The sequence below is a fragment of the Vicugna pacos genome, chromosome 21, assembly GCF_048564905.1.
Source record: "Vicugna pacos chromosome 21, VicPac4, whole genome shotgun sequence".
NCBI lineage: Eukaryota > Metazoa > Chordata > Mammalia > Artiodactyla > Camelidae > Vicugna > Vicugna pacos.
The window spans coordinates 19,357,752-19,369,194 of NC_133007.1; the positions used below are offsets into that span (position 1 = coordinate 19,357,752).

The window sequence follows — 11,443 nt, forward strand, 5'->3', positions numbered from 1 at the left end:
TTGTTTATAAACCACCCATCTACTATATTCTGTTAATGAACCAAAATGGATTAAGCTCAGAATCTCTTCCATTTCACAACCCTCTGCATGTACAGGTGACACCTGGCCCTCTTTGCACTGCCTTGCGGGAACTGGGCATCAGGGAGTCCAGCAGAAATGCTGATGCTCTGGCTACTGCTACTGCTGTGAATATTCAGTCTTATCTCTGACCCGGGAGTCTCGTATCTACTACAAGCATCCTTGAAGCTAGAGAAGACTGATTTGTCAGCAAGTAGGGTGTAACATCAGAGTCTGTATAATTCTTGGCACTTCTGTGCCCCGCCTGCTAAATGGGACCCCACCATGCAATCCAATAGCCATATTTAAACCAAACAAGTCTGTTTTTGCCAAATTCCTTGCACACTCAGTATGGAATCTGCCAACGGTCTCTTTAAGGATCAAGGCCAGGCTTCCACAGATCCCTGTCCCAAATCTTGATGCTAACAATTCCCAAGTTCTTTCTGTCCTCCTGGGACACTGATGATGAGTTTCCAGAATACAATATACACCAACCAGCCTGTGCTTTGAAAACAAAGTCTCAATCAACATTAAATGTATAATTTATTAATTAATTGATTGATTGATTAAATTTCAGAGTGTCTACTAACTGCCATGGAAGTACAGGCTTTATTATAAATTAAATGCCTATTTTATTCAACTTTAGGAAACAGGTGATTGTGATGGAGGAGGTTATGGGGGAAGGGGTTACAAAACACTTTCTAAACTCAAGTTCCATTTTCTATTTTTTTTTTCTGTTTACCTCCAGGTTCTCCTCCTCCTCTCTTCATGTTTTATGGTCTGAATGGGTCATTGATCATAATAGCTCTCTTCCTGCTCATGCACAAAACCCTAATCACCCCATGAAAGGAGCCATAACTATATTCTATGGCTCAGGGCATTTCCCAGCCTGCAGCTTCTTTTCCCCTTCCCAGTTGAAAGTGAGACTCATAAGCTTTCATCTCTCAGTCTCTTAGATGCGCAAACACACACATATGTGCGTGTTTATGGACATACACGTGTGTGTGTGTTTCTGAACATGCACACATTTTTACATACAAAGTAGCCCATTACTATGCCTATATAGTTTAAATCGTATTAATAAAATCCATGTACCCAAAACCCAGCTTAACAATAGGATATTATCAATGTACTAGAAGTTACCTGTATGACTCTTTCCAATCCCACCCCCAACCCTGGAGTTAGTAGTCACTATTTGGAATCATTGCCTTGTTGTTGTTTTATTATTATCTTACTTCATCTTTGTGTGCATTATTAAACAGTATATAGTTTTAGATTTCATGGTGTAAAATTTATATGAATGAAATCATGTGCATTATCCTGTGACTTTTTTCCTGCAATGCTTATGGTAATAGTCATTACTGCTGTTGCATATGTGGGTATATTTCATTCATTTTTACTCAGTAGATTCCTGTTCTCTCTCCAGGACCTTTGGACCATTGACTCTATTGCTTTTTCTGCCTGGCTTTGGTCCCAGGCAGTGACTCGCACATCACTCTCTGCATTATGCTCTGTAATGGACTAGTCCTGTCTTCCTCCTCCTTTCTAGCCCCGACCCCCAGGATGTCCAGCACCCAAAACTCATGTCTTCCTGTGAGGTTCATCAAGGATCTCAGGCACCTACCTGCTCTGTGGCATCATGGCAGCTTTCTGTAGCATCCATGTATAGTGATGGTGGGAAAGCCACTTATTGTTCCTTTAATTCTTTGTCCATCTCCCCCAGAGCAGGGTGGATAAATTACCGAAGGTCTAGCCTCACAGCACAACAAAGCCACTCATCAAGGTTTAGCTTAGCTCAGCCCAGCACCCTGGCTCAAGTGAAGCAAAAAAGAGGTAATAGAGATGGCATGCAACATGAAAGACAGACTCAATAAAGAGTTTGAAAAAACTAGCCTGTAAAACGCCATATTTCAGGGATTGAAAATGCGTCCTAATTTTGAATTTGGATTGGAGGCGACTGAATTAGACATGAAGAGAGTGCTTCTCTGATCCCTCCATGGCTCCTCTCACTCCCCTCTCCTATACGTCATGTCACATACCACGCGTGTAGAGCAGGCATGTTATTTGGCATAAGCCCATGAGATTCCATAGGGCTCTCAACTCTTATCAAGTACCCTCAGCCATCCTTTCTCTTCTTTCCCTGTTGAGTTTTATAGGATTGGGTCTGAGACAGATTGCAGATTGGTTTTTTTCATGCAGGCAAATGTTGGTCCACTTAGATTAGGAAACTGATGGGCTAGGACTGTTGAGAGGGAGGGACTGGCATTGGCGAGTTGGGTAAGAACAATGCCAGCAGAATTTTGGCAGTTTTGCTGATTTTTGAAAACATATGCAAGATTAGATTAAAATAGTCCTCACACTAGCAAAAGCTGGGGCCAGCTTGTCTCTGCTGCGACGTTCAGGCTGGCTGGCACTTCTGACTCTGAATTCCTATTTAAGTGTCAAGTCTGACCTTTACTCGGTTTAATTCAATTCAATTTAATTCTGCAAAATTTATTGAAGCCAACTTTTGCCAGCTTACTGCACACAAAGATCCTAAAGAACATAGCCTTTCATATTAAGACCATTTTTGAACTTTAGGGAAAAAAAATGCCAAATTAAGAAAACAATGGTTCTCAGAGCTTCTTCCTGGTATGTGGTTTATCCATCTGATTTTCATATTCATGAGCAGCAGTAATGACAAAGTCAGGGAGAAGGGATAAAGCAAAAAAGGCAGAAGGAAAAAGCATAAAAAAAGAACTAAAAGAAAAAAAAGAAAGGAGAGAAAAAGAAGAGCAAGAGCTAAAAGATGCAGAAACCACACTGATGAATATTGTGAGCCTCACCTTCCTCATTGTCTACTGAGAGGCAGTGTGATGGAATGCAGCATCTGCTGAGTAGGAACTAAAAGATCCTTCTTGACTTGGGTGAGCAGTTTCACTTCTCTGAGTTTTAGTTTTCATAGTAGTAAAATTACATGATAATGACCCTACATTTCAAAATTGTTCTGAGGGTCAAATTAATGAAAGCTTTAAAAAGCCCTTTAGATATCAAAAATCTGGATCTGAAACTATTTCAGAGGCATGTCTACACACTGATTTTTATTTTAGTGATCCTCTTCCCCGGGAGCTCTTCCTCTGGAGCATCCTGAGACCTGGAGAGATGAAAGAGGATCCTTGTACAATAGACCAAGAGCAGAGTTAGAATTATGTATCATAACTTTAGATACCACAGAGTCTGAATTTGTGGTGGCGCTGACTTGGTTTGGTGAGCTGTGGCAAGTTGAGAAAGGACCAGATCAGGAGAAAAATAAAAAACCAAAAAGGTAAAAATCATAATCATGTGAAATATCTTTTCGAGATTGCTTTTCTGTGAACCCTGTGTTCCTTTACATCCAATGACATGATTGTTCCAGTATCAGTTTAGTACCTGTAAGTTGGGGAGTTACCTCTCTCCTAACCAAATTATTCACAGATCATCTGGCAGCAGCATTGTGACATACGTGTCTTCCCTTCCCTGTGCTATTCAAAGTGCCAGGCAGGCTGGAGTTGCCCCTATCTGAAGACCCTGTCTGTTCTTAATCAGTAAGAAATCTTGACTCTCAAAGCTATTTTGGAGACCGAAGATTATACATCTTTGCTTCCTTAAGCCCTCCACTTCAGAGAGAGGTGGTCTTACGTAGCCCTGGGTAGAAGTAGAGGTTTGGCTGGTAGCCTCTCCCCATCTCAGAGGGCCCCCTCAGGCTGATAGCATACATCTGCTTATTTCCAGCAGTCCTTCCTCCCAACCAGCTGTTATCACCTCATTTAAAATGGTAATTGGTAAAAGTTTCAGGAATTAGATCTCCAAGGGACACTGTTTTTCTAATAGCATGTTCCAAAGAATGACAGGTTTTCAAATTCCCGAAAGAAGACACTTAACATGGCATTGTAACCACTCTGGAAAGTTCTGTTTCTCTTCATCTTTTTGTTTCTTTAAGAGTGAAAGGAGGGCTAGGGAAGGTATGCCTATGGAGTCCCTACAAAAAAAACAAAAACAAAAACAAAAACAAAAAAAAACTGCTTATATCATTTTTTTCTTTCAACTTCCCACACATAGAGCTGCATTCTTGTTTCAATCAGTTCTGGGGGGATAGGTTTCTGACCTGAGAGAGAACAGTACTAGATTTCAACGTCTAGCGTCACTTTGTAACATGAATGAATAGCTCTTTGGGATGAGGTCTGTGTTCAGACCCTGCTTCTGTTACTTAATAGCTGTTAGCACTCTGGGTGAGTTCTCTACACATTTGCAACTTTGAGAGGCAGTGTTGTACAATGCTTAAGAGCATGGGCTCTTACATTAGGAATGCTGAATTCAATCACACTTGTGTTCAGTTTCCACTTCCAGCTCTTTGTGGCATTCTGGAAGCTACTTAGCCTCTCATGGATGAGTAATTATGACATTGGGTCACTGTGCGGATTGAATGAACGTAAAGTGTTTTCTCCACATAATATGCTCTCTATTATGTTAACTATTATTTTATTAGCTATTGTTATATTCTTCTTCATCTGAAAGAAATGAGAGATGAAAAAAATAAGGGTATTGTGAGGACATAGAAATAATTGTATAAGTACTAAGGCTGGTTGTTTTGTTTTTGCAAAACAAAGCACATGAGCACATAAGAATTTTTCAGTAGGGGGTTACTGAGTTAATAAATACTTGTGAATGTCACATTTTGAACTTTATCAAGCACTGCTTCTCTTGGTCTCTATCTTCCCTTTCATGTTATTTTTACCTTCTGTTTCACTCCCCTTTTCTCTTCTGTTTATGTAATAAGAATTGTATCTTCTTGTAAGACCATGGTCATAATTTTTTTCACTCTTTTACTTTTCAAATACATATTGTTGTTTCCATTTTTTATAGTAGGTGTGTATTTGGGGGTCACCATTAAAACATTTTAATCTAGACATTAAGGAGAAAAAGTCAAATTAATTGAAGCTGATCGTGATCACCACTGAAGGACTAATTGCGAAGACCAGATAAGGTTGCTGGTTACAGGATGGTATCTGAATAAGGACCAGTCCTTACAAAAGCATTAACCAACTGCAAAAATTTTTTTATATTAGTAAAAATAGGTTAATAAATGAGCAAAGGCAGGATTTTTTCAAAATATAAGGAACTTCCTGTTTAACTTATATCACAGTGGAAGGACCTGTCTTATGAAATAACATGTTCTTCATCATGTGAAGGTGTTTAAATAGGAGCAGGATGGTCATTTATCAGAGATGATGCTGAAGGGGTCACGTTTAAGGGAGAAAATTATTTCAGTCATTGAGAAATGCTCATTGGGTGCTAACTATGAGAATGGTAAATAGGTTTCTTGTTGTGTGCCAACTCCGCTTCCGGGGGCAATGTGGAGAGGCAACATCTCTGTAGAAAAGACTGCTAGCATAGATTATTAATGCCTGTCACAGAGTCAGGGCTGGGGAGAAATGATCACATTTTAGCTTGTTGTGTTCCTGACCTACCTGTTTCCAAGCGCTGTTAGAAGCTGAGACTACAACAGTAAATGGCAGAAGCCTCGTCCCTGCTTTCCTGAAACAGAGGAAGAGAAAAAGACCTTTATAAATTTCTACCAGTTGGATTTTTGGATTGCACTGGAAAGCTTTGGTCCTTATAGTCTCCCATAAAGCTTACTGCTGAAGCTAATTTGGAATTTAAAAAAAAGTTTTCAAGTATGAAATAAATGAGCAAGAATGTTTACTATAAACATAGAAATTTTCTGTAGGGTTATCAGGAACTTTGCAACATCACTTACTTCCTGAATGTCAATGAAGAGCTTTTGGATAAAGCCCAACAAACAAGGAACACCCAGTGAGGGAGCCCCGAGGTCTAGGAGTATCTGTTCCATAACTAGTGGCTCAAAAACAGCCATCTCAGGGAAGTTTTTTTTGTTTTTGTTTGTGTATGTGTTTGTTTTATTTTTCCCTGGAAGGAAAAACTACAAATCAAGGGCAAGGGAAAAGAAAGAATGGTATGAATTATCAGTGAAAAAAGATTCCTCATTCATTTAAACACTGATGAGAAAAAGGGATTCTGAGAAAATATCAGTTGAATACAGACGTCTTGATTAGGGAGCTGGAGTCACCTGGCAGAAGAACAGCCAAGGGAGGCCTGCAGAGAAGCCACTGCGCTGGGAGGAGGTGCACAGGCGGGCCTGCGCATGGCACAGATTCCCCCAAAGGAAGGTTATTAAGGCAGCAGATGTCAGAACGGTAACAGATCAAGTAAACCCTTGAGAGAGTCAGAAATGAAGATGTTGGGAGCATTGACAGATGCCTTAGGTTGTCATTGAGAGGCTGGGAAGACTTCCTGGCCTGAGAGGAACCTGACTTTGGAGGAAAATAGAAAAATCAGTCATTTCCTATGTAGTGAAACTCACTGATGAGTAGTTCTCCAGGTGAAAGCTAAGAGACCCTCTCAAACTTCCTGTAGAAAGATACCTGTGTGCCTGAAAACTCTTAAAATTTATGCTCTACCATGGGTCATTATACCACATGGACGGATTGACTGAATACAACTGAGTCAGGCATTGCAGGGAATTCCCCAAATATTTGAAAATATAATCTACCTTTTATGAGATTTCAATCTAGTTGAAAAGATAAAACAATCACTTAGTAGTATAAAATGTATGAAAGATTTTGATAACGGCATAAAATATGTGAAAGATTTTGATAACGGCCAAATAAGCAAGGAACAAAAAGATTAAAATGGACCCTAAAGGTGGGAGATGATTTATTTAAGTAGAGAGGGGAAGAGAGTATCTTTCTTGAGTATTATCCAAAGAGAGAAATCGAGAGTCAAATAAATCTCGCATCAGCCCTCACAATAGCCCTACCCAACAATCTTATGGTTCTCTAAGTGTAAAGGTGACTTTCACATACGATGTGGCATCCCGTTTACATTTAGTATCTTTACAGTCTCGCTTTCCAGTGTATCTCCAAGTCCCCTACATTCGAGCCACATCCGTCCATTTACAGAATACAATATAACGCACACTCAACTCCGTTATTTCTTACGTCTTCTCAGTCTGGGACGTCCTCCCCTCTCCCCTACATCCACACCTCGCAAAACCTTTCTTCTCCGTGAGTCTCCAATCCATCTAGCGGGAGTTAACTGCTCTTTTATCTTCAATCCAATAAGTAAAACATTATTTTTAGGAGTTTTATGGCATTTAGGTATCTTTTTGCAAGTAGTTTGAGAATGTTTCTCAGCTTTCATCTGTTCCTTGTAGTTTTTGCTATATTCTACTTTATATCCTATTAAAAATAATTAGAATAAGAAAATGAATATATGTATGTAGATGCATGGACTGGGACACTGTGCTGTATGCCAGAAATGGACACATTGTAACTGACTGTACTTCAATAATAATAATAATAAAAAAAAGATTGCAAATCTATTTCCTCCTAGATTGTAAGCTCCTTGAGTAGAGTTCTATCACATCTTACTTGTTTTTGAAATTTTCTGGCCCCTGGTATAGTCCACTGCAGACAGAGGGTGCTTAATTTGTGCTTATTCAATAGGGAACAAAGTCAGCCATGCAACCAACACCAAGGTGCCTTCACCAATTTCCACACAAGGACTGTAAGCATTTGAGGGGCCTGCCTTATTATCTGTTCATATGGGACATCATAGTAGAGTGTGGTTCTGGAACCCAGAATGCTGGTGTTCAGATCCTGGCTCGGCCACATAATAACTGTATGGCCTTAGAGAAGCTAATTAGCATCTCTGTTTCAGCTTCTTCATCTGTAAAGTGGGAATAATGATAGCGCTGTCACCACAGCAGTTGTGAGGCTTAAAGATTTCAATCCCCATAAAACCTTCAGGACACAGTGTGAACACACAGCAGATTTTAGCTATTTCCTCACAACCCTAATTATCTGATTCTAATTTTGCCTTGACTCGTAAAATTATTGTGTTTGCCTGTACACACTTGTAGCAGGCACCATTGTTTGCCCACTAAATCCTCTATCACTCTTTCCTGTTACTTGTTTCTTGTTATCCACCTCTGTGAAGACACATGCTTAGACAAAGTAAACTCATCAATTCAATGGTAAATCCTGAATAATCTAAGCCAAACATGGTAATTCCATTCTCTACGGTTTAAAGATCAGCATGTGATGAGACAGCAGGAGAGACAAGCCGAGTAACTTCTAAATTCCTTTCTCCCTCCCTCCCCACGTCCCTCCTCTCCCTCCTCTTCATCTTCCTCCTTCTTTTCTTTTGCTTCCTTCCTGCCTGCCTCCCTCCCTCCTCCCGCCTTCTCTTTCTTCTCTTTTCTTTCATCTTTCTTTCTTTTTCTTTCTTTTTTTCCTTTCTCTCTTTCTCTCTTTATTCCTCTCTTTTAGTTCCTCTTCTGCTGTTAACTGTAGCAGCCATATCGTGATCGGAAGTGTCCTGGCCACGCTAACAATAAACACAGTAATGATGGCAGAGTAGATAGCAAGAGTTTGGATCCACACTGCTATTGTTGACTCCGTTTGTTTGCCAAACTTTTTATAACTATAAGAAACACCTATGATACCATTTTTAAAAATACACATTCTCCAGTCCTACCCCTAAGCCCCAGAACTAGAACATCCAAGGGAAGGGGCTGGAAAACAACGTTTAAGCAATAAGTCTTAACATCAGAGAATTTTGAAATACTAATCTATTTTTAGTTTGGTTTTCGATTATTTCATCCAACATTATTTCATTCTATATCCTGCCTGATATAACAGTTTACTCAGTTACATGCTTGAGGGTACCAATGTTGGACCACCATAACATTTCAGTGAGAAGAGTTTCCCGAAGTTGTGAATGGGATGAGTAATCCACAAGATTCCAGCTACAGGGACTGTGCTCAAGGGACGTGCCCCATCCCCAAGCTCCACTATTCTTGCAAAACAAGGTTGTTTTCATTGGGCAAGAAGCATCAAGGAATGTTTAAAGCAACCTTAAAAGGTAATGTCAATCATATACTCTGTTGCACTAACAGACACCCAGTTAGTAGCATGCACCCAAATTATAAAGCGAAATGCGGCTTAACCAAGCCACACCTTAGCCAGGCTCACAAAGGCGTCCAACTAGCTACCCTGTCTGGATTTGATTTGCTTTCATTTAAGGATTTAGGATTTCTGACTCTGCTAAACTCTCCCTTGGTACCTGTTATGGGCTGAGCCGTGTCTCCCCAAAATTCAGATGCTGAAGTCCTAACCCCTCATACCTCAAAATGTGATTGAAAAAGAGGGTCTTTAAAGAGGTAATTAAATTCAAATGAGGTATGTGGATGAGCCCTAATCCAGCATGACTGGTACTTTTGTAAGAAGAGGAGATTAGGACACAGACACACACAGAGGGAAGACCATGTGAAGACATGCGGAGAAGACAGCCGCCTACAAGCCAAGGAGAGAGGTTTTCAGAAGAAATCAACTCTGCCAACACTTTGATTGTGGACTTCTAGTCTCCAAAACTGCGAGGAAATAAATTTCTACTGTTTAAGCCATCCCGTCTGTGGTGCCCTGGGAAAATAAAACAATGCCTTTTATGCATGAATGTTTGCAACTTACCTTGTTACCTGCTCTGATATATTCTGAATCGTCAACAAAGCCTGCGCCTTCGTTGTCAGTCTTGCTAACAACTGAGCCTACTTTAGAATTCTGTTTCTGTCCAAATCAGCCATTCCTGGACTTAACGTTGCAGTCAGGAAAAAAAAAAAAAAAAGACTACACCATTTTGTAGTATTTTCTTTCAACTATAAACTCTTTGAGAGTAGAGATTAGTCTTCGTGCTTGTGCGTAGCTCATCGAATTGTCTGTTTGTCCCCCTACTGAGTCTGACTTGAGGATAAAACTGTCTTGATCAACTTTATTATTCTAGCATCTATCACAGTGATGTGCATAACAGGTTCGCCAAAAATGCACGTTAAAGAGTGGATAGTGAATGAGTGAATGAATGAATGAAACACAAGTAACATGTGGTCCAGAGAAACAGTACACTGTTATGCACCAACCGGGCATTTGATAAATACTCCAGCCAGCTGACTGGAGAACAGAGCAACTCTGTAAAGATAACAAATTGCATCGCTTTCCCCGGCCAGATTGATTACACATATTACTGTGGCCATTTCTTCCCTGCAACATTTTTCATTATAGAGAATATTAATGAGTTAACAAGGACTCTATCTCTGTTTATCTCCTTTCCCATTTTAACAAGTAATTCTGATGCTAATTGACAAATCTCTAGATTTATAATAACCTGACCATTGTGAAAATAGCAGTGTGGTATACACTACTTTTAAAAAAATTCTCTGTGCAAAAAAAAATGATTGAAATTTCTTGGTAAAAATTCAAAAATTCAAAAGCATATCAATAACAAATATTATCCATCCCTAGGTAAGAAGTTTTTATAGGATTTTCAGGTCATAACCTTTTAATCAATCAGTCAATACATATTTATTTAGCCTCTAAAATGTTCGGTGTACTATGCTAGGCATCACTGGGGACAGAAAAAATACATTGAATTTTGCTTTTGGACCTCAAAGTACTTGAACCTTAACTGTGCTGAAAAAATATACATGCAGGTGAAAAGTTCATATGTCAGAGTAACACTATACATATTGTGAATGTCAAGTAATGTATGTATAATTTAAGATGTAATAAACTTGATAAGAATCATTTATATTATGTAGAATTTCTTGCAATAAGTTTGATTTTGGAGAATATATATGAAATATATTTATGTGCATATTTGTACATATGTTATACATATAAAAATATTGCAGGAAAAAATGTCTAAGAAGATAAACACCCAAAAGTAACACTGGTTATCTCTGGGTGGTAAGGTTCTGAGTGGTTTTAAATGTCTGATTTATACCTTACTGTATTATGTGAAGTTTTACAATTGTGCATGCAATGGCTTTAATTAAAAATATGAGGTGGTGAATTGCAGCTACCAAACGAGGGGGAAATATAAGGAGTAAATGCAAAGATGTCTAAAGAAGAGATGATAAGGAGGGTTGGAATATTCAGAAAAAGCATCACAGAGGAGGTTGGACCTGAGCTAGACTCTGAATGATGGGTAGACCGGGGGTGATGGAAGATGATGGAGGGTGCTCACAGCTGCACATAAAGAGTGTCTGTACATCAGCACAAAGTAACCCCACATGCCGGCCACCACAAAAGTGAGTCACAGGCCCCTCAAAAACTAATACCCCGGAGCATCGCATTTACCCCTTGCTTCTTTTCTATTGCCATCTGAGCTCAGCATCTTGGTCACGTCCTGTGTTCATAAGTCTAGGACTGATCTTTGGACTTGACCTTGAAATTGGCTTTTATTCTTTGGCTTTTGCCTTTCTCCAGGTCCCTGACCCAAAGGCTCCTCTCTC

General features: G+C 39.5%; 1 long non-coding RNA gene across 1 annotated transcript; it reads right to left on the reverse strand.

Annotated features, from left to right (window-relative positions):
• Positions 1-2,910: 2,910 nt before the first annotated feature.
• Positions 2,911-7,656, reverse strand: LOC140687956 (uncharacterized). The gene is made up of 3 exons (XR_012062587.1): positions 7,527-7,656; positions 5,544-5,610; positions 2,911-3,190 (listed from the first exon to the last, which is right to left on the reverse strand). It is a non-coding gene; the product is annotated as an uncharacterized lncRNA (long non-coding RNA).
• Positions 7,657-11,443: the final 3,787 nt, after the last annotated feature.